Source organism: Ambystoma mexicanum, chromosome 4p, assembly GCF_040938575.1.
Source record: "Ambystoma mexicanum isolate Mex_15411 chromosome 4p, UKY_AmexF1_1, whole genome shotgun sequence".
NCBI lineage: Eukaryota > Metazoa > Chordata > Amphibia > Caudata > Ambystomatidae > Ambystoma > Ambystoma mexicanum.
Window position 1 is genome coordinate 488,792,387 of NC_090927.1, and position 23,526 is coordinate 488,815,912.

The 23,526-nt window shown below is 44.7% G+C and overlaps 1 protein-coding gene across 3 annotated transcripts in view; it reads right to left on the minus strand.

Moving 5' to 3' along the window:
• RNF144A (ring finger protein 144A) overlaps positions 1 to 23,526 on the minus strand; it is a 670,385-nt gene that overhangs the window by 107,356 nt on the left and 539,503 nt on the right. The window lies entirely within an intron of this gene.

The following is a 23,526-nucleotide window of genomic DNA, read 5'->3' on the forward strand; positions in this document are numbered from 1 at the left end:
GATAAAAGCAACAAGAGATGCATGAAATAAAATCGACTAATATTTCAGTAATTAAAGGATTTAAGGTAACCACACACAATTATTGCCCTGATTGTCAATATCACACCTATAAGAGACCAGAGGGAAAAGGAAATATTTTTGTATTGCACTACATTGCAACAACCCTCTTTAGCACACAGCCAACGCCTTAGTAATGTATGTGCAAAGGGTCCCTTGTTTTCTCATCCTCATCCGGTTTTGACCCTAATTGTATGTCATCAAATATTAAATTTGAACATACCACATCTCGTTTTTTATCTCAAAAATAATGTCAATTTTATTTTCATGTATAAAAAATATGTCATCTTATTCTTTTCTCTAAAACAACCTTCATCATCAATCACTACATTTTATCTGATTTTTCACAATTTACTTTACAATACTGTTTATAATACAACAATTTATTTTTCTGACGAGCTATCTCATGGGCAATCTGTCGTGCAATACTTTTTTTGGTTTTCTATAACAGTGTTATTATTCATAACAAGATCTTATCTGTCAACCTGTTGCCAATTACAGGGTCGACTAATAGTCTTATACTTTCTCAATCACTGGTGATTTGCACTTAACCATCCATTCTTTCTTCATTCATTATACACCCGACATGTTTCATTCCTCAACTCTGCTTTCACACTATTAACCAGGAAATTCTTCAGGGGGAATGTTATGACTTGATGGTCGTGTAGATAATGAAACTTCCGTCCCCAAGTACCACACGGACAAGTATAGAATATAACTGTCCGTGCAATCTTTGGGGCCACAGGTGTGGAGTACCGTCAGCCTGGAACCAGGAACGCTGGAAGTGAACCCCCTGACCACTGTAAGGCAAGCAACAAGGTTAGAGAAAGCAAGGCAAGACAGTGAATGGTTACAAGGACAAGTCACACTCTTTCTTACCCCAATGGCAGTGGTCAGATACCCTGGGTGAAGTACTGGGCAGGATTCTATTATGGTCGATGGCGGCAGGCAGCAGATGGTAATGTGGCACTCTTGATGGAAAGAAAAACCTGATTTTGCAAAGAAACGTGAGCAAAGTACTGTGATGGGATATCCGTAATCAGTCCAAGATGTAGTCCGTGGTCAGAAAACCGGCCGGTCACGACAATAACAATGGATGATCCAAAAGCAAGTCTGAGGGAAAAACCAAGTTCGTATTTTGATCTGGGAAAGATCGCCAAAGCAAAGGTACCGAGGTGAAGCAGAGCAGGTCCGTGAAGGCAGTCCGTGATCAAGGATTCCAAGGAACAGAAGCAGGGAAAGCGCTCTACAAAACTTGCCATAAGTAGCTGTGAAGCGACGTGTGAACGTTTGCTCGAATCTTTTGAAAGAAAATTAAAGTCATGTGAGCGCGTCATGTGTTACGCTCCATGTCACTTGAGCGCGTCGATGCTCCCTTCCTGATCACATGATGCGTGCTCCTCGTCTCGTGTAACCAATCGAGCCTGTCACTTCCTGATCATGTGTCGCTTAACGCAACGGGGCCCAAAACCAATCTGAAGACCATGAAGTGGCATGGACAGTCTCCATGGTAACCGCCACTGGAAGTAAGGGGATTGTGTCAGAAAGGAGTTTCTCTTGAGTCGTTTGCTATGCCAACATGAGCTGTAGTCCAACCGCCATCGGGAATTACATGGGGACATGGTGGTAGTGCGATGTGTGACGGGGGACGTGACAGGGAAGAAAACACAACAGTAATTTGTCTCCAATTTGTGCTTGTCCTCTACTTTCGCCTGTGATATGAGCTCCTTTCTCTATCCCTTCTATTTCGATTCTGGGTCAGACTCCGGATGATGGTCTGTGAAAACAAGTTAGAAAGATGGCTCATTTAGTGACCAGTCTTCTGATGTAATTCAGTTTCTACATTCTTAATATACACTAATTATTTTACAGATGGGTTAGTTAATCCCCATCTCGTTCTTACTGTCTATCTTGCATCCTTCTCATCTTGTCCAGGAACCAGTTAACCATGGTATTCCTGTGACTCATTGGCTCACTCTCTTATACTCCCCGTTAGCTATGGAGGGCTATTTTCTGGTAGTCTCCTCTTTATCATATTTACCTATGTAGTATCTTCAGTTTGATCTCTGTTCTTATTGTTTAGGGATGATTTTTTTCTTCTATAACGGTTCTCTTCCCGCTTTTTTCTATCCTCACTTGACTGATCACCTATGCAGGCAGAAGGTGACAATTCCACTATTACATATTATTCCAATCCATTTTTTTTTTAGAACAACTAGCCAAATTCCTTTATCCTTTCTGTAATTTTTCCCTTACCTCTATGTATTCTGTTCTTTAAATCGGCACTTAGTCCCGTTGTTATATAAAGGCTATTGCAATTCACATCAGTCTTGTTTTTCATTGGATTGCATGGGCAGTTTTGCAATTCTTCGGCTTTTTTCGTGTAATGCTTTTACACTCTGTTGAATTAAATACATTTTATTTTAGATCCATACACATGTTTTCATCCATTCTACATCTTATAGCTGCCTCTTTTAGAGCTTTCTATCTAAGCTAGCTTGTGTTCTTACCTTTCCTCGGTGCTTCTGTTTTTCTAGTCTGTCTTCAAAACGGGCTTCTGCGGTCGTGGCTTTCTCCTCCCACGTTCGTGTTTTTCACTGAGGTTTCTCCTCTGGTTGGCCTTCCGCGTCCAAGGCGTTCCACTTCTGCGTTCGTGTCTCTCGCTGAAGTTCACCTTAATGACGAGGCTCCACGTCCATGGCGTTCCCCTCCCACCTTCGTTTCTTCTTCCTCCTGCAGTCTGTCTGCTTCCTGCGGTCTTGTAAACCCTCGCATACTCAGCCCATTTTCTCACACTTATTCTACCTTTGGTGATACATTGTCACAAGATGTTACTTATTTTGTTTTCTTAAGATCGTGTAAATAACTGAGCTTTACTCCTATTCCTACTGGTCCCCATTACAGTACTTATTTCACAAGGTGTCCATTCCCAAACCCAGAAACCTTTCTCAAACTGTTTCTTTCTTTATTTTTATTCGGCTCGGTGGGCCCCATGCGGTATAAGACTGCCAAGTTACCCACACATCCCTTGTATACACAAAAGGAAAGGACTAATTCATTGCATCAGACATATGGGAACGGTGGGGGCAAGTACTGTGACAAACATAAGCAGGACTGTTGTACTCAGAGGAGTGAAGTCACTGGAAGGTATTTGATAATGACTTACAATGTTGTCAATACAACAGAAGTGAATACACCTTTCCAGCACACAAAATCATATGGTGTTCCGAGTTGGCACAGGCAATGCTGATGAAGTCTCCAGTGGCTTCTCTTATTAACTATTTAGCCCTGCAAACATGTTCCAATGTTGGAGAAGTTTATGTTTCCCTGGCGATTTGGCTGTGCCACCTGGAATGAAAATGCTTTATTTATCTTTAATCATGAAGACCCATTAGGTTCTGCAAGTGTGTCAAAGAAGAAAGCCGACACAAATGTGTCATGTTGGTTGCCATACACCTAATTGAGGAACAAAAGGAACCTCACTATCCCTATCTCTAAGAGGGGGCTCCCTGCCTCAAACTAATACCAAATGATCGATCAGAATGTCAGTCAAAATCAAACTCCCCCGTCCTGTGTCACAACCTACTTCTATTCCTTACACTACAAATAAAGAATAATATAATCCAACAGAAAATTGCTTCTCCAGGAGAATGACTCCCTTCTCCTGGTTTAAGAGTGGTGTTCTCAAAATATCCTCTTGCAATATGATGCCAGGGGGAAAGACTCTCTTCCCCTAGCTTGTAGTTCCCAACACCTTGTACACTCAACTTTCTGGATCAGGTGAATTGCGTCCTTCTCATGTAACTGGTCTGCACTCTTCAATATAATTCACAACGAGGCCAGGGGGAATGTCTCCCTTCCCCTGGCATCTCTTCAGTGTACTTGTAAGGATTCAGTTTCCCCCTCCAGAGGAATAACTCCCTAGTCCTGATGTTTGAGAGTTCTTTATCAACTTCCTCAGCATGAAGCGGAGACCGCTCTACGCCCCCCACGTCTCTACCGATCTGCCTGTGCTTCCAGTTACCTTCTGGAACTTTCATGCATGACACTGGTATCTCCAGGGACTGGGGTCGGTATCCTTACCGCTTCCTGCAGCCGCCTGCTTCGTTACTGCTTCTGCTGTGATTCCGCGTGTTGTGGTTCCTTGCAGTCTTGGCACTGTTAAAGGACAGCATGGACCACCTCCTCCTGGAGGTCGTGCCACTGCTTCGCCTACTTTCAGCTGGGCTAGGTCCTGCCGTAGGACCAGTCATAGACTCCCTCAGCCACTCGCTGGCGTCCTCTGCAGAGCCCTCTCTGCTTGTCGAGCGCAGACTTCAAATCTCCAGGTTCTTTGTGCGAGGAAGGAAGAGGAGTCCTTCTTCGGTTTCTACTTTATAGGGCTTATGCCGCTCCAGCGTAACGTCAACACCCATTGTCAATGGCTCCTTATTACTCCTCATGCCGCCTGTGAGTCACCTTGAATCAGTACTAGCAGTCAGTAATCCTCTTGTTTTCTGTGCTCGTCTTTGTCCTAGTATTTTCTTTTCTGTACGCCAGGTGCTAGAGAAATACATTGGTCACTTACAATATAGTGGTTTGGAATGTATGGGGGGGGCATAGAATGTGGGATTACAACGTTGTTCGTACACCAGGTGGTCGTCCTTATCCCCGAGGGGGGAGTCCCTCCAGATGAGGTCCTCCCGCATTAAACCACCTCTAGTGTGACTATTTGGTAGCAGCCGCACCTCCCTAGCCTCATGGGAAAGGGCCCGCCCCCCAGGCAGAACTGACGACACCTGGTGAATTGTCAAACTTCACAAAACAAAAGGCTCTGTGGAACAGGCTTCTGAGTCAATAAGAAGCCCCCACTCTGGGGAGCTCATTTCAAGGGAGTCGTTCTAATAAATGCATTTTAAAATCCTAGCAGAGGCTGAAAATAGTTTTCCCGAGAGAGAGAAATCAAAAGTGGCCTCTCCTGGCAAGAGCCTGGATTTTCAAAATCTCATGCTCAAAGAAATATTGCTGCATTTAAAGTGTCACCTTTGACATTAGTTAAAGAAATAAACATGTCCAGATGTTCAGCCTAAGGGATAATTAAACAAAAGCAGCAGATCCAGGCCAACTATTAATTGAACAACCTGCCAGCATTAGGGTTTCACAATCCAAAGAAAAGAAACTTGAAGATCCACAGAAATATACTGGGCCATTGAATGTACATTACTCATGCATTAAAAATGAATGTTTCTAATACAATCAGAGACATTGACTTAAAAATAAACATACAATTCTGTAATGACCATGAGGAACTCCTCCATCATATGAAACACAAATCAAATTGCCCATTGTTTTAATTTTTCTAAAATTATAAATATTAAAAACTTTAAGAACAATGTCACACCTTCATGCTGCATATTCAGACATCCGTCTAAGGCTGCAGGATCCATGAAATTCTTATTACACTGAGGTGGCATGTTTCTATATGGAATAACAATGACTTTGCATTGAAAAGTGAGCAGTTTAGCCCCCCCATTTCTCTTTTCACATGTATAGAAATGATGATCAACCTATGAAGATTGGAGTTTGTATTCAATGGGAGTTCCTGACTGTCTAGCAAACTTACAGAAAGATCTGCCAAACAAAAGGTGTGACATAATTAATGACAAGTAGTGGGAATAATTCCAGTTATAAAAAGAAAAACACAAGGAAAGAGGACCCAACTCTGGAATCAAAAGCTTCACAGAAGGGATAGGACTGGTTCCAAACAGAAGAGTGCTAAACCTGGACATTAGCTGGAGAATTCAGCCCTACCCATAAGGTGACGCTTACCTGACTTGCTTTCCAAGGGGCAGGAGAGGCTGACTGGGAATTCTTTGAAAAATCTTGAGGGCCCATTCAGCACCTTAAAGAATGTTTCAAAGTGAGTATAAAGATTCTCCCAAATGCAATTAGAAAAGTCTGATAAATCATTGCCATCCAAGTCCTGGGAGTAGAAGGGATTAAGGCTGTTTCCACTGGGATGCACTCATTCAAAATATAATGTCTGCCCATGTTTGTGGGAAATGCAACAGGGCTTTCTCTGTCTATTAATGACCAAGAGAGATTTTACTTCATGTACAAAATACAGCATTTTTCTGCGCACAGAGCGCAGGGGCTAAATTATTATTTAAAGAATGAGAATATGATATTTTAGTTTACTAGAGCAAGTTATATCCTGCTTTCACTGTATTAAAGCTGAAGGAGACTACATTTAAATAAAAACTGGAGTTTTACAAAAGTCCACCAACAGGTGATACTTTAGAAGACTCACACTTGGGACACAGGGATCCAACTCTTAGTAAAGGCCTGAGCCACACAAGTATTTTGGTAGCAATGGCTGAGCAGCCAGTGGGGAGGAAGTGCAGCGTATACACATAGTGTATCAGTGTTTCTTTGGCTTAACAGTTAAATAAAGGTAATGTTTATTTTATATTTACACAATAAGGGAACGGTAAAAGGTAAGTACTATAACACATAATAAGTCCCCTTAGAAAAACCAATGCATTATTCAAAAGTAAGTAAATCACATTTGTAACACTTTTAGAACGGCAGTATGCAGTTCTAACGTAGGTAAAACATTTGTAATAACTTTTCAGAATAACTGTTTCAGGTAAAATAAATCAAACAAAACCAACACAAGGTAAGTAGATACTTAGCAATAATTTCACATAGGCCTAACACCTTAGAAGTCCTTCCCTACCTAATGATGAGCGTCTCAGCATCAGATTGGATGGCAAAACAGGTAAGGCACAGCTGTAGAAAGTTCAAAAGTTCCAGAGGAAGTGTTCAGTAGCAAGTAAGTAACAATCTTTGTGGGAAAAAGTGTTGGGGACTTTAGAGAAGTCTCCCTGTAGGCTCAAAGGCATTAGGCCTGGGCGAACGTGTATGGGCAAACTCCCAAACACACAAATCAGCACTCCAGCAACACAGGAGCAGCAAAGCAACTCTAGGTACGTTCTACAGAAGTCTCACAATACCTTAGCAGTGAAGAAAAGGATGCAGTACAATGCCCCCACAACACAGCAGAAGCGATAGGCCCGGTCACCAGATTCTTGGTCAGGCAGATAAAAGAAGCGACAATGGAAGGGATCTTGCAGCAGCAGTTGAGTGAAGAGACTCTCAGCAATGGATTCTTCTTGGTTCTGTGATTTTGGCGCCTTTTGTGAAGCACCGGCGAAGAACGATTACCAACCAGTCGATTTGTCTCGCTATCTCGGTCCAAGCGCTCTGGTGAGGGCACTTCATGGAGTGCAAGCTATCCTCTAGAGGTCTGTAAGGAGTCCACCAAAGTTTCGTGAGGATTCCATTTTTGGGAGTTTATGCACTGCACAGTGGCCACAAGTCCCAGGGTATTAGCAGTTTTTAGCCCGGGAAGGTCACAGCTTGTCGTGGGGTGGCTTGTCGTCTCAAGACTGATTGATCCCACCAGTCTAAACTGCCTGGAAAGGCATTGAACTACATGCAGACTCCCGATTGACGCAGCAAATACCAGGACCCAGCAGAGCCGGGAGCTGAAGCCAGGCCCAGGTCAAAGGCCCACGTTTAAGGCCTCTGTCCTTCCCTGCATATGCTGGTCCAGGAAGGATGTGCCACCTTACCATCGGGGTACAATACCCCATCTACCTGCACCCCACATTGTACTAAGTGGCCTCAAAAACACTGCAAAGATGGCTGCCACCGCACCATCCTGGCCTGGCCTCCTCGAACTGCCTGGAGAGGCACTGAACTACATGCAGACTCCTGGTTGGGCCACCAACGCAGCAAATACCAGGTCCCGGCTGAGCCGGGAGGCGAAGTCAGGCCAAGGTCAAAGGCCCAGGTTTAAGGTCCCTGTCTGCCCCTGGCTGATGATCAATCTAGGGTGCCTTCCTATGCATGCATCACTTTACAATCTATCATGGAGCCCCCGAGACCTTACCTCTGCATCATGCTTCTCCGATGGTAAGACCTGTTCGAACTCCCACTGCTCCTTTCTACAAGTCGTCCGATATGCCTTCCTGCCTAGCGTGTCTGTGCCATAGCGTATACCACTCAGTCTAACTAGTTCCCTTCACCCTCTATGCACACCGTTCGTGTACACTGCACCCACCTGTTCCTAACCCCCTTCTATCTTGTTGCTTTAAGTGCAAAATCGCCTTCGCTCACCACAGACACAGTGATGCCATCGCCACCTCAAACAGTCACTGACCACTGCAAAGGAACAATATCACTGGCAAGCCTACCATTATCTGCAGCCGTTTCAACATCATCTGCACCCACCCACTACTACTGCGCGTTACTGGACTACGCCGCTCTCTCCACATCAACTTTACCTGTTTGGCCTCCAATATTCTGCTCCGACGACTGAAATGTTTACCTTAGCAACTGCTCCTGCTGGAATGCAACTGCTATGATGTGTCACGGTTGCCACGGCATTACCCAACGGTCTCCTACACTGTCGTATCTATATGTCTAGCGATACCCCGAACCGTGACATTGTCCCACATCAGCTAATCAAACTCTTTTCATTGGCACTGTGTACTTTCCTCAATGATCGAACTCAGAAGTACTGTTCACCATGTTTTCGAAATATCCATGCTATACTCTAACTGCCTGACGTAAGATGCTCGATTGACTACTGTCTATAATCTATGGTGTGATCTTTGCTGATCTGTATGTATGCGCTGTTGCTGTGCAATGTTGTCACCCAACGTTGCCCACGCTACTTGCCTGACCTCTTATCACTTGCTACCCAAGATGTGATATTGTGACTAGACTGCCGCAGCCCCAGGCTACACGAGGGGTGTTCTGCCCATCTGCATACAGCATCCATTCCACAACCGTATCATACCGGAACTGATCTGTCCCCTTACCCAATCCAGGCCTTGACTAAGAGCCCTGTGCTGCCCAAATGCAATCCAAAACCTTGCAACTACCTAACTTGACAGAGCGGCCTACGCTGCCCACTCACCCAATTAGGTAGGCCGATAACCTACCCGATTGGCCGGTAGCTCTGTGCTGCCTTGGTCCAATTTAAAGCCTTGTAACCACCTGACTTGACCTAGCAGCCTGGTCTGCCTTACCACCACTACATCTGAAGCACTTTGCATGCTGTAACTACTTCTGCAATTATACTATGTAATTCTATCATGTTACCGATTTGTGAGTTTGATATAACTGCCGCAAATCTACTATGTAACTACCTTAAGCATTCCTTGTAACCAACTATCTTAAGATAAACACCCAGATGCCTCCGGGCTAGGTGTGCTATATAAATGCCAAAATAAATATATTAAAAAAGAGAAATCCAAAAGTATCCCAAAAGATAGGATAAAAGAATGAGTGAGTGTGGAAAAAGGTTCCCACTCACTCAAGGGAACAGACCAGAAATCCAGAGGCCGAGCAAAAAAAGTTGGGGGGACACACATGGAGAATAGTGTGCTTCAAAATGAAAATCTACCCTAACAAGAACAAAAATCCTTATTCTGAGCTTTGTGCACTGTGTAAAATAGGGAACAATTTCCAGCCAGCGCCAAAGGTGCAGCATTTGGTAAATGATGGGTTAAATAAATTAAATCCTGTAATATTCACTAGTATAGCCCCACATTTTGGTCTGTGGCTCGATGGCCTAAATAGAGAATTGCTTGATAATTTGCAATCTGTTAAAGCCATATTCATTTAAAAAAGGAAATTGGGAGGTGAAAGGGAGTTTAACCATCCTAATTCCAGTGCCATGGAAAACGATACCATTATAAATACATAGTCCTCTCTTGACTTAGTACAGAATAGAAAGAGCTCTGCACCTCTGGGACCCGATTTGTGAAATGGGAGGGGTACTCATCCTTGTATTAGAAAATCATAATACCATGTTTCTATATTTGGTGGCTGAAGCAAGATTGGGTGCATTCAAAATTGATAGCTGTTTTTTTTAACCCAAACCTGCAGAATTAGATGAAACTCAGTGTAGATTTAAATTGCAAGCAAATGCTAGAAATCCACAACCCTGCATTCATACCTGGGGTCTGATGTGCATAGGTGCACACAGATATCACTTTTCTATGCAACCTTTCTCTAACGTTAATACTTGATTTTGTTACTGGCGAAAAACGGTTATATGAGATTTTACCGATGGACATTGCAGAGTCATACATTTCATCGCTGTCAAAACACCGATTTTTAATTTGCCCCCCCCAAGCCATCCCATGATTTCCCACCCTTATAACTCCACCCCAAACCCATTTTAACCCCTTAGCCACTAAACTTTATATATTTATTTAATTAATGTTTCCAGTGTTTTTAGGTTTCATAGTCCACAGTGAAATGTACCACTCTGTATGTTTTCCATAAATTGACTGGGTACTGAGAAAAACATATTCTAAACTTGCTGATTGTTTTTTGAAAGGGAAATAAGTGGCAATACCATTATTGAAGTATTTGGCTGACTCCAGATCTTATTTTGTATTATTGAAGACTATTATGAAGAAAAACAAATTGATCTGGTAAGACTGCATATGTGTGCACCTCATAGCGAGATTGTCAGAGGAAGGAACTTTGTAAACACATTATCGTTTATGTATCTTATTGTGCTGAATTCCCTGCATAAAGTAAGGGGACCACGTTTTATTTAATAAAGTTGAGTTTCAATGATACAAGAACCAAAGAAGCATATTCAAGCAATTGTGATGGCTACCAGAAGAATCCTCCCCACAGCCATTGAAGGGTGCCCCGATATCAAGAGATAGATGATGATTCGCCACATCCCCATGTACGAAATCACACAATTTCATATGTTGTAAGCTAATGGTTCAAAAGCACAAACAAAGACGGCGCCCGAATGAGCACTCACCCGCTTACAAGGCAGTACCTTTAACACAGGGCATGATTTGCCATGTCATTAGTTGTGATGTCACACAGTTTACATGTGTTTTCATAAAATAGTTTATTAGCATTCGCAAAGATGGCGCTCGCGGATGTGATTCATACGGGAGCAGCAGACAAACACAGCACTAGTATATTTTCTATATATTATAAGGTAAGACGGCTCATCGTAAGATAGTACATTGAAGGATACGTTTATCGGTCAAGGACAGATAAGAGTAGATTCACTTCGGCAACCATTAATCATGGACAGAATATGTCTGCCTGTTGGCTATCTCCTGCCACACACTTTATTGCAGGAAGTGAACCTCGGGTTAATGTATTCATTAAGGAAGAGACACTGCTGCCACTACCTACATTAGACGAGTCTTTCACCCCCATGTATTTTAGAATCACATGGATTATTTTACACGAGCTGTGAAGGCATCATGAAGCAAGACAGACAACAGATTCAAAGTTCAAGGAAAATAACTGTATTAACTTAAATGTCATGATGGAAACAGGTCTAACTTGCCCAATGCGAAGGTGGGATTTCCCTACCTAAATGAAACTAAGGAACGTCTTAGTCAAAGAGTTCAACTTAAGAATCTGTCTGTGTGAAAACCTATACTTGCCCTCAAAACTAAATCTATACAATGTGTAGGGATGTCAGTAACCAAAAGAAAGAAGTGTTCAACAAAGCTCTGGGGTTCGTTTCAGCTCCCTTCCTCAAGTATCCAACAATTCCACAAAAAGTCTCAAAGTTACCTTCCTTGGATTCAAGCTGATCTAGTTTCAACCAATAGCCAGGGTTCCATTCCCCAAGTTCCAAGTATCGCAGTTCAAACACAAAAGAAGGTTGAGGCTCTATCCCCAAGTTACCAAATGTTGCAAGTATCAATGTGTCCCTTCCGCAACACTTAATTTCACTTCCTTAAAAATGATTCACGTCTTTCCAAAGTTCAGTTAATTCTGTTTTCATATTCTGTGATTTGCAGCTTACACACAATTTGGTATCCAATACTCCTCTTTGGTTTAAATTTAAAGTTCCACTGTAAATAAAGCTTCAGTATTTGTTTGCGCTTATTCTTTAAACTTCAGAACACAGCATGCAGTGGTTTTACTTGAATTTAAAGTTCTATTCCTTCTGGGTTCAACAGGTAATGGGTCTGTTTATTCACAAAGCTTTTATTCAGTTCGGTATTCAATAGATATGGGTATTACACATGACTCACTTAATTTTATCCATTGTTTCGTTCGATTCACTTTAATTGATTTGCCCAGCACTCAGAGGCTTTTGAAAACATGTTTCCTTAAATACACGACCACTCTGATACAAAGTGTCTCTGGCAGTTTAATAATTGACAATGATTTACCCAGGAGACTTTCGAAAACGTGCTCTTCGGAGAAACGTAACCACTCCGATACAAAGTATTCCTTCACAATAGAACTCTTCAAACACTTACACACCGGGTTTCTAATTCACCAGAAACTCACTGGTCGCTTCTAACAGTTCTTCCAACAGCACAGATCAAACAGCCCAGACACACCTGTGTGGGCCGCTTAACACAGGAGAACAATCACCTCGCACATAAGGGAAAGGAATAGCCCCTCCTGCACGGCTCCATTCTCTACTTTCAGTCCGCTGCATGGAGCCCAAGCTCCCACGCCACGCTTCCACAGACCACCTTTCTCTGCAGTCCCCAGCATCTCGGTGTGCTTCACACGGCGGACCAGCTGTGGTCTCTCCTTAGACAAGATTCCCTACTGCTTGCACCGGCTTCCCTGCTGCTCCTCTCTGTATGGTATGGTAATGTTTATTTGTAAAGCGCCTATACACAAGGCAAGTGTTTCAAAGCACTCAAAGAGGGAGGGAACAATGGGAAAAAACAATAACAGTCATTCAGAGCCCTTGAATTTCTGGACGATGCAAGTCTGCACAGGCAGAATAAGTGCATATACAATTAACAGTGTAGATAACAGCAAATAGATTCTGCAGTTTAGTTTTTTCAAGTGCATTCAGGCTCCACGATTCAAGGAGGGGACATAGGGAAGATAGATCGACTATCTTCAAGGCATGGTATATTTAGATCATGCAAGTGCACAGACGGTACAGGATAGGGGAGGGGGGGAAGACAAGTGCACCCAGTCAGACAGAAAACTGGGTAAGTGCTGAGAGATGTCATTCCCATGGGTCATTGACCAAGTGCAATAGCGATGAGGCAAGTGCGAGAGGACTGGTGAGGGTGCCAGGGACCTGTGAGACTCTGAGCTACACCTGGCGCCCAGTTAGAAAGCTGTGTAAGAGAGGGATAGAGCAGAGAGAGAGGCTAGAAGGGTAGAGGGAGAGAGAAGAAAGAGGAGAATAAGAATGTCTTAAGGAGTTTCCGGAACTTAAGGAGATCAGGCTCAAGACGGAAGGCAGCAGGGAGGCTATTCCAGAGGGAGGCCCCTGCTGAGGATAAAGATCTCCCTCCAAATCTCTGCTTGTAGAACTGGATCACTTGCAGAAGGTTGGAGGTAGATGAGCGGAGGGCTCTGAAGGGACAGTATTTAGGTAGGCATTGTTGCAAATAGGTAGGTCCTCGGCCCCAGAAAGCTGTGTGGAAAATGCAGAGGGTCTTGAACTTGATCCATGCAGCCACAGGCAGCCAGTGGAGGGATTTCAGCGCCAGAGAGATGCGTTCCCTGGGCTTGAAGCCAAGGATAAGTTGTGTGGTTCTGTTCTGGATGAGCTGCAGAGGTCTCAATGAAGAGGCAGGGAGGTTAAGAAAGAGGCTGTTGCAGTAGTCCAGCCTTGAGAGAACCAGGAATTTGGAGACAGTGAGCCACTGGGGGAAGGTGGGAAAAGAAAGAATACCTCTGAGGAAGTGCAGCTGTCCGAAATATGTGTGGAGAAGGAGAGGGTGGAGTTGAAGATGATCCCAAGGTTTTTTGCCTTGCAGGCGGGTGCGGGCGCAGGGCCAAGGGAGGCTGGCCAGAGTGGGAAAGCGGAGGAGGAGTCCCAATGCGAACGATCTCAGTCTTACTGGCGTTGAGGCAGAGGTAGTTTGCAGCACACATGACTGAATTGCGGACAGTCAGATATTAGCGAGGCAGAGGTGGCGGCTGAGGGTACCCTGAAGGAGAGTTGCGTGTCATCCGCATAACACTGGAAGTTCGAGATGAAAGTGGCAATCACATGTGCCAGGGCAGCCATGTAGACATTGAAGTACCAGGGGGATAGGTTAGAAACCTGGGGAACGCTGCAGGTTGAAAGAGTGATAGAAGAGAGAAAGGACCCAAGTTCCAACTGGGATGGTCGGACGGAAAGGAAGGGAGGGAGGGAAGGAGGGAGGGAGGGAGGGAGGTTAACCATGCCAGAGACTGACCTGTGATTCCCAGGGTGTCACAGAGAGTTGTGATCAGGATGTTGTGGTTTACCATGTCAAAGGCAGAGGAGAGGTCAAGAATAATGAGGAAAGAGGGAGTTGTTAGTGTCAAGATTTGGGAGCAGGTCTTCACAGGTGTTCAGAAGAGCGGTTTCCGTGCCACTTGATGCTTTAAAGCCAGACCGATGGTCGTGGAGGCAACCAGCAGATTCAGTGTGGAGGGTGAGCTGAGAGATAGCCAGCTTCTCCAGGAGTTTACAGAGGAAAGGGGTGATCAAGATGGGGTGGTAGTTTGCCAGAATGGAGGGGTCGGCATGGGTTTCTCGTTCCCATTTTATACACCTGCACACCGCTAACAGGTTGCAGGTGTGGCGTTCTAATTTGACTTTCCTAAACAGGATTAAGGGGGCATGCCTGAACTTCCTGAAACTTAACAGGCATCTTCTTCATCCCAGTACCAAAATGGTAAAATGGAATAGTGTACACTGTCCTCAGCTACATCTTCCTTGTCTCTGTACTGTCAAGTATTACATGAGGGGAAACAAGGGAAGCAGACTTACAATAACCCCCAAAAGTCAGGGAAAAGTTAGGTTGATCGTCAATGGTAAACAGGGATACCATGTCTTGCCTGGTTGCACCCCGCTCTCATTCCCCAAGTACTCTCCACCCAGGTGATCTGTCTGTGTCCAACACCTATCCTTGCCCTCACAAGTAAAGCTAAACAATGTGCAGGGATGTAAATAATCAAAGACATGGTGATTAAACAAAGTGCTAAGCTTCATCCAGTTCTTGGCTTCCTCTTCAGCTCCCCTTCCCCAAGTTCAAGGAAGTTCCACAGACATCTCGAGGTTACCTTTCCCAAGTTTAAAAGAGTTCCACAAATCCTTCAGGTTCCCTTCCCAAAGTTCAAGGCAATACAGTTCCACACAAGCCTCGGGGTTCCCTTCCCCAAGTTCCAAGCAACACAGTTCAAAAGAAAAAGGGTCTTGAGGTTCCGTCCACAAAAACAACATTTGCAGTTTATCAAGTCTCATGGTTCCCTTCCCCGAGACTTGAACGTAGCAATTTGCACTTGTTTCAATCTGTCCATGTTCAACATAACTCCCGGTCAACTTCACCCTCCTTCTGGATTGCATCAATAGTTCACCTATATTGCTCCTTCTTGGTTTGTTTCACAATATCTCTGGCTTTCACAATTTTAGGGCTCCCCTGTCTAGGCGCAGTTATCAGACCACCTGGTCCACCAACCACAGGTCGCCCAACCAGGAACTTGGCTCTTCAGCCCACACAGGTGCTTCTGTACTTGCCACTGTGTACAGATCCAAATTCACTTAGCTTCTCCTTGTTGGCATCTTGGCTTTATGTGCAGGTTCACACTCTCCTGGCTTCTCCTGGTTAGCCTCTTGGCTTTGTCATCATGTGTCAAACATGTCTTGGGCCTTGCTGCACTGTATTCAATATGTGTAATCTAGCTTTGCTTCATGTTTTCATTCAGTTTGGTATTCAATATAACTTATGCATAGCCTCTAGGAGTTCTCCCGGTTTAGAGTGTCATCTCCCTTCTCTCAACGGCCCTTGGCGTTCCTCTCAGACGACCTTGCTGCTTCCTTTCGGCTTTGACGGGCAGTCACTGCGAGCCCCGCTCGCACTCCGGGTGCTTTCCTGTGCACGCCAGCAGGTTTGCTCTTCTTCCACTGACGCAGAAGGCGTCCCTTCTTTCTTCGCAGCTCCAGCTGCTCTCTCCCGTCCACGGAGACTCCCACACCTGTCGGGGTCCTGGCTTCCTCTCCGGTCCCAGCACAGCTGCCTCTTCACGTGCAGTGTCCCCTGCCGGTCTCTCCCATACTGGCCTACCTGTTGGTCGTCCTGTTGCTGCTCTCTGCCTATATTCTTATACAGCTGCAACCACTTGACAGGTTGCAGGTGTGATTTCGAAATTGGATTTACCCAACTGTAGTTAGAGTGACATGCCTCATCTGCACAGTACTTTGCAGGCATCTTCCTCATCCCAGTACTAGAGTGGTAAAAGGAGCTACTAGTGTTCATTACTCATATCTCTTCCTCGTCGTAGTACTGACATAGGTAAAGTGTGGGAAATGAGAGTCTCTGTTTTACAATAGCCCATAAAGACTGTGGGAGGGTTAGATTGGTTTTAAATAGGGAAAGGGGATACCATGTCTCACCCTTGACCTCTCTCTTCTTTACCATCTTTCGGGTGCTTCTAGAGTGGTAATATATCTGAGTCTTTTCCTGGTCAGTGGGACAGGGATAGCAATACCCCATAACTGCTTCTGGGATAGAGGGTTCTTCCTGAAAGGGAAATGCGGAATACCACATCTTGCCGGAATACCACATCTTGCCTGAGGAGATCTCATTCTCAATCCCCAGGCACCTTCCATCCAGGTGACACGCCCTCGCTTCTCCACCCCCAGGGTCGAAATCCAAGAGCAATGGCCTTCCCCTGCCGACCTGAGAAGAGGACCCAAGAGGAGTAGATGTGAGGGCGCCCTCAGGATTCTCACCCCCCAACCTGTCCCCTGTAGCGCAGGCCTTTGTTGATATAAACAAAAAGGGCAGTCATGTGTTGTCCCATGGTTCCAGCCAAGGTTTCTCTCCGTCTCTTCCCACTTGGATTCTTTCAGTCTTTCTCTCCCCTGTTTGGGACTCTCAGGTTCTCCCCACTATGGGGTTCTGTTTCTTCTTGGCCACCACTGTAGGGTTTTGGTCTTTCCCTCTCCCGACTCTGGGATTGCAATCCTTCTCGTCACTACCCACTCTGGGATTTCAAACTTCATCTTTCCCCAATATGGGGTTTGGATTTTTCTCACTCCCCACTCTGGGGTTTCAATATTTCTCTCCACTCCGGGATCCTAATACTTTTTGTTTCCAGGCTCTGAGGTTCTGGTTCTTCTCACCCACCTCGCCGGCGTTAAGTTTCTTCTCGGCCGCCACTCTAGGGTTTCAGACTTTCTCTATCCCCACTCAGAGAATTCAATCTTTCTCCTTCCCCGTTCTTCTCACTCCACACTCTGGGTTTGCAATCTTTTACATTCCCTGCTCTGGGGTTCGTCTTGCTCTCTCTCCCGCTCGCTTCTTTCTATCGTGGAGCAACCACATACCTGGATTCCAGTGGCAGCGCTCTTCCATTAATTTTCTCTCACTCTTCTACTGGCACAGAGTGCCTTATGTGAATCTTCAATGGGTGCTGCATCGGTCTTTCTGCTGCGCCTTGCTATATACTTTCCTGCAGCGTTTCCTGTCCCGGCAAGCAGACGCTGGTGTTTGCACTCTGTTCCCTGCCACACCTCCATTTGCCTGTATTGTGGTTAAACTCTGTGGTGCCTGCTGAGGCTCCCCCAATATTGCTGTCTCACGGATACTCCCCCATGGGTCTAGTTCACTCATCTGTCCTCATTCTTTGTGGGGGATTGGGCACATCTACGGTCAGAAGTCAAATCAGGTGTACATTGGTTAGTACAAAACCTAGCCCCTGCATACCCTATAAAGTTGTTAGTAAGAAGAGGGAGGGATAATGATGTGTACCCCTATTGGGGTTTCTGTCCCATTTACCCTGTCCCCTAAGGTGTGTGAAGCGTAGCAGGCTCACGTACCTAGTCCCAAAGGGGGTGGCTCCCCCTTGGGGAGAGGTGACCATATATTTTCCTGAGACAAGTGACTGACATTATCAAATTGAAAGGTAAACCCACTCCAGCACTGTTAAAAAAAAAAAAAAAAAAGCTTAAACATGAACAGTGACAGAAATATGCAACCATGCACATGCAGGATCAACACAATGCTATAATCAGACAAGAATTTTATAACCTGAAAATTCCATTTGTCTGGAATAATTGGATCACATGTCTGCATCACAATATTTGTGTATTTTTCTTCCTTAGTACTGAGAATGTGGTAGGTGCAGAACTTAGTGTTTTTCGGGATTACTTCCATCAGTACATACTTCCTACAGTTTGTGGTCTGATTAGCACTGATGTTACAGGTTCAACTACAAGTGGTCCTGTACAAAAAGTTTATAGGTTCAAGGGAACCAGAATATTTACAAAAAACTCTATTCCTCAGGTCAGTGTTTACTATGCTCAGTAGCGTTGTGATGATGTTGCCAGTCCAGAATAATACACTAATTGTGGGATTGACTGCTCCTTATCAAAAGGGGCTCCAAGTGTAAGTACATCAACACTAGAAAACAGAAATGAACATAAGTACCTTTTTTGCTCATTTGTTCAAACCTAAATGGCAAAACATCCAGTTTTAACTGCTTTATAAAAGTTCATAATTAAGATATTTATTTTTATTAAGCACAGTTATATTACAAACATATGCTTTTCGTAAAATCCTGGACTTCCAAAGCCAAGATATAAAGTAAGATTTTCAATAAAACCCTTCCCATTTCTTTTCAGAACCAGTATCAAGGCACTTTCACACTTCACATACTTATCATGGTCCTTTCTCTTTCTCACCATCATTCTTTCTTACTTCATTAGATTCCTCTCTTGGATTATATTTATTGACCTTCCCAGCTGGCTGTCGAGTGGACTTTCTTAGGTGGTTTGATCACAGCTTAAGGCACTCTGACTTGGCTTAGGTCGATAATGTCCATAGAGACAGTTCTTTCAGGGTGAAAATCCCATTCTGTATGATCCCAGCGCTCTTGTAGCTGTGTTTGTTTGTCCACCATAGAGAACTTCCCACCAAGCGTCAGCATTCAGGCCATGCACTTTATTCAGCTTGTCCAATAAAATGGTGGTTCTCTCCTTTCTCAATTTAGGGCAAAACAATATCAGGTGTCTCAGGGTTTCTGTTTTCTGTTGACAGAAGCGGCATTTATCATCCTTTGTTAAACCATATTTGAACAGCACTTCATTTGTCCTTAGTATGTTTAGCCAAAATCTTAAAATCAGTTCTTGGAACTTCGGGCTGGGAAATTTTGGAGGTATCCGCCAGTGATGCTTGGCAGAGCAGACCAGTCAACACAGCGGATAGGGTTTGGCGTTTCGATTCCAATCGATTTACTTCGGTAAGCAGGGCCTCCTTCACCTTCTTTGGATTTTCACACAGATATGCGACAGAGAAGCCCAGGTTGTTCAGTAGGGTTATTACACATGAATCTCTCCACTGATTCAGGGTCCAAAAGGTCATTCTGTCTTCTTTGAATCGGATTATGCAATATTGGGGTGGACAGTCACGGCCTGCCACCTTTCTAAATGTCATCACAGATCTCCACTGAATCCTAACGTATAGGGAGTATTTTTTTTCTTACGACTCCCATTGGTACTGAGTTTGGAAGCTGCAAAACCTGCTTCCAATATTTACTTTCCAGTTGATCCCAAAATGTTCTTTGGAAGTTCAGACCTGTTTCTCCAGCGTTTATCAAAGCTGAGACAACTTTCAGATAGTAGTATGTGATCACAGGCTGAAATTAGAATTTTCTGTATTTTATTATTAGGAGGCCTTGCGCTGTGAGCTGTTTCACTTTCAGCAAAAGGCTTTTCTTTCAGGGGGAGTCTCCACTGTTTGCGCTGATCATGATTCCTAGGTATCTTGTTGCAGTTGTTGTACTTAGAGTGGCCGAACCAAGTGACCAAATTAAGGATCTTTTTGCCCTTGCTCTTGGTTTCTTGAGCACTAATATATCATATTTTCCTATATTGATCCCTAGCCCATTTTGAGTTACATAGGCCTGGAGTGCATCTAACTTTCTCTGAAGGCCTATTTGGGTAAGAGTCAACTAATAATTAAGATTTAAAGACCCAATCTCAGGGCCGTACCAGGAGTAATAGGCTCTGAAGACAGAGCTAAAGACCTGACCACAGTGAGGCCATTTAACAAGATTTTCAGGCCCCTAAACTTCCAGTGCGGCCTGAGGGTCTATAAAGCCACTATGTTTAGCATTTTTTTGTTTAAAATAAAATAAGGGGGGGCCATCAGCCTGGGGTCATTGCAGGGAACTGGCTGGATTGGTTGGGAGTTTAAAGCAAAGAACTGAGGCAAGGGGAAAGCTTGTCTTGATTAGCCTTGCAATGCCGCATCTACCGGATGCAGCCCAAAAAAGAAACTGAGTGGCGGCCGGGGGAGAGGGAGCAGGGTCAACGCAGGGCCGCTTCTGCCAGTTCCTGCCCAGAGAAGATTGAGTGGGGCGGCGGGGGTGTTGGGTAACGGAGATTTGTTGTATATGACCAGAACGACCCATGTTTAAGATAGGAGGCAAAGAGCAGAAAGGGTGGAATTTTTGAGTGTTTTCTTCAGGGAGTAGTGCTGCCGTGGGGCTCGCAGTAGCGCTTCTGAGATGAGATGGAGTGCACAGTGGGGGACAGACGCGGTCTCCCGACATTGGTTAATTTTCAGACTATATAAGATTCCCAAGCCATACCAGCCTGTTTAGCCCAGAAATGGACCAAGTGGGAGATGCAATGTGCTTTCCCGGAACATAATTGCACTTATGTTTAGGATGTACATGATGCCTTCTGAAAGTTCACTTCCTTAATCTGTACAGTTTGGAAATAATGCACTCTAGGGGTGTGAATACATTCAGCGAGAACAAAATGATGCGGAAGAGGTGAATCCTATGTATAGATCAGGCACATGCAAGTCACTAATATTACTGCCTCACAATTTACCTTCCACCAGTGTACAGCAAGGGGTGAACTTGACATCACACCAGGCGTCATAGGGATTATAAATAAACCCCAATTAATTTTCCAGCTGCCACTACCAGCAGCGACACAGGGTGAGCTACAAATCTTAAAAACCATACTGTGTGATCAGCAAGTAAACCTCTATTAGGAGGAATTTTCAGAATCATCCCAGTTCTGAAAACACACACGCACTAAGTTAGATTACACACCACTTTAGTATGCAAAACAATAAAAGAGCAATTCAAAAAAGTAATACAAAAACTATACCAAGTAAGAAAGTGGTTAAAACATATACACCCTGCCTTATAATTATAAGGTGGAGTTAATTATGCAAGTACCTGAAGGGGTGGGAAAGGAGTTAAAAAGCCTCAAAATTACCCCGCACATGTTTTGAGATGACGAAGCGGTGAGCTAATGTGGTTTAAAAGCACACTTTTAGAATAAAACATTATGGGTACACTTCCAATTCCACCACACCAGGGGTTACTCAGGGATGAATGCTAGGCTAGAACTCCACCAGTCACACCCAGATAGTTCAGCATATTGGCCAGTGGACTTTATGCACATGAAATCCATATTTATTTTAATTTAACATTTATAGCAGCGCACCAAACCCTCTGGCATCAGGGCACTAGTTACAGAAAGAGCGAAGTGACAATCTTAAGATATACTGACACAGTCAGGTAAATGCATAAACTGGCAGAGCCGCGCCTCATGCTACAGGGGTGGGGGAAGGGGGCTACATCAGGTATACAAATGAGTAGTCACAATCAATCACAGCAAGATTTGATTTTTAAACAGATATGCATAGATGTACCAATTTGGTTTCCAGGCAGAAATTATAAATTACTCACCGTAGTGACTAACATAGTCTTAGTCCATAATCCCCTTTCCTCCATACTGTATGGGCGTCCCTTCCAAGGGTCAGGAGACGGAACCTTTTTCACCAGAAAAAACCTTCCTCCCCTTTAAATTTAGAGGCGCGCGGGGTGCGGCTCAGGGAGCATGCGCTGCCCTGACTCCGCCCTCCGGCGCCACACCTCAGTCCCCATTGATGGTTATACGTTATTTTGCCGTGGGATTTTTCGTTGCAGGACTTTTCATCGCCGTATTTTTTATCAAAAAAAACTCAACGTTTTTTTTTGGGGGGGGGGATACCCCCAAACCCTGCTTTATTTTTTTTTAAAAAAATTATTCCCTTTCACCCACAAATAATTTTTTTTATTTTTAACCCCCCCAAAAAAAAAACGAAATGAAAAGTGCTGCGACGAAAAATCCCGCAGCAAAAGTACTGTATACCCCATTGACACGTCGACAATAGATTTAACATTGCCTAATGACACCAGTATTATTAGGGGGGAGGTTGGTGGGACGTATGGAGGAAAGGGGACTATGCACTAAGAGTACGTTAGTCACTACAGTGAGTAACTTATAATTACTCTTACGTCCTGTCCCCTTTCCTCCATACTGTAAGGGCGATTACAACTGATTGTAGCCCCCGGGTGGAGAGGAGACCCTCCTTAAGCAAATATGTTCCTGAAAACCGCCTGTCCAAAAGCCGCATCAGATCTAGAGCCGGCGTCCAAAGAGTAATGCTTGCAGAAAGCCGAGGGAGAGGCCTAAGTGGCCGCCCTGCTTACGACTTGCCAAGGGACATGACGTTGAAATGAGATGGCCGTTGCCTTGGCCCTGACTGCGTGGGCATGCATGTTGGCCGAAAGTGGCTTGTGCTGGCCGTCGTACGCTTCTTTGATGACTGAGGAATGATAGCCTGGTCTTGAGCCTCCAAAACTGACAGACAAGGTGTCCGACTTGCGGAAGCCTTTAGTCCTGTCCAAGTAGATTTTCAGAGCACACCTGACATCCGGGCACTGCAGTACTCTTTGTGCCTCGTCCTTAGGATCGGGAAAAAAAGTAGGAAGGACTATTTCCTTGTTAAGGTGGAAAGCAGATGGAACCTTGGGCAGAAAAATCCGGGTGCGTCTACATGATTACCTTGTCCTTGTGAAAGGTGGTATAAGGTTCAGAGGCGACCAGCGCCTGGATCTCGCTGACTCTACGAGCCAAGGTACAGCCGACTAGTAAAGCCGTCTTGATGCTGACCATCTTGATGTCCACAGACGCCACTGGCTCGAATGGTTTGTGTGCCAGTGCGCCCAAGACTATGTTGAGGTCCCACACCGGGTGCGGTCTGGATGAGGACAACCTTGCCCTTGAGAAGTGGTAGGAATGCTCTGAATGCTAGCCAGATGGTGTTCAGCTCCAGCCAACTGATGTGGTATTCCTGCTCCTGCCGAGTCCAGGTGCCGTGGACTGAGAGATCGTCCAGAGTAGCTCTCCAGCCCTCGAGTGAGGAGTCTGTGGTGATGGTGGCCTGTGGAGAGGGCAGCCGAAAGGGCTTGCCCGTCCGTAGGTTGCAGTCCATGGACCACCAAGATAGGTCCGGTTGGAACGATAGAGGAACGTTGATCATCTCCGATTGAGAGCCCCGCTCCCGATTCCATGAGGACGCAAAGTGCAGCTTACAGAACCGGCTAACAGAACCGCCGCAAAAAGACCCAAGAGATGTTGGTACCACCATGCCGAGGTCACTT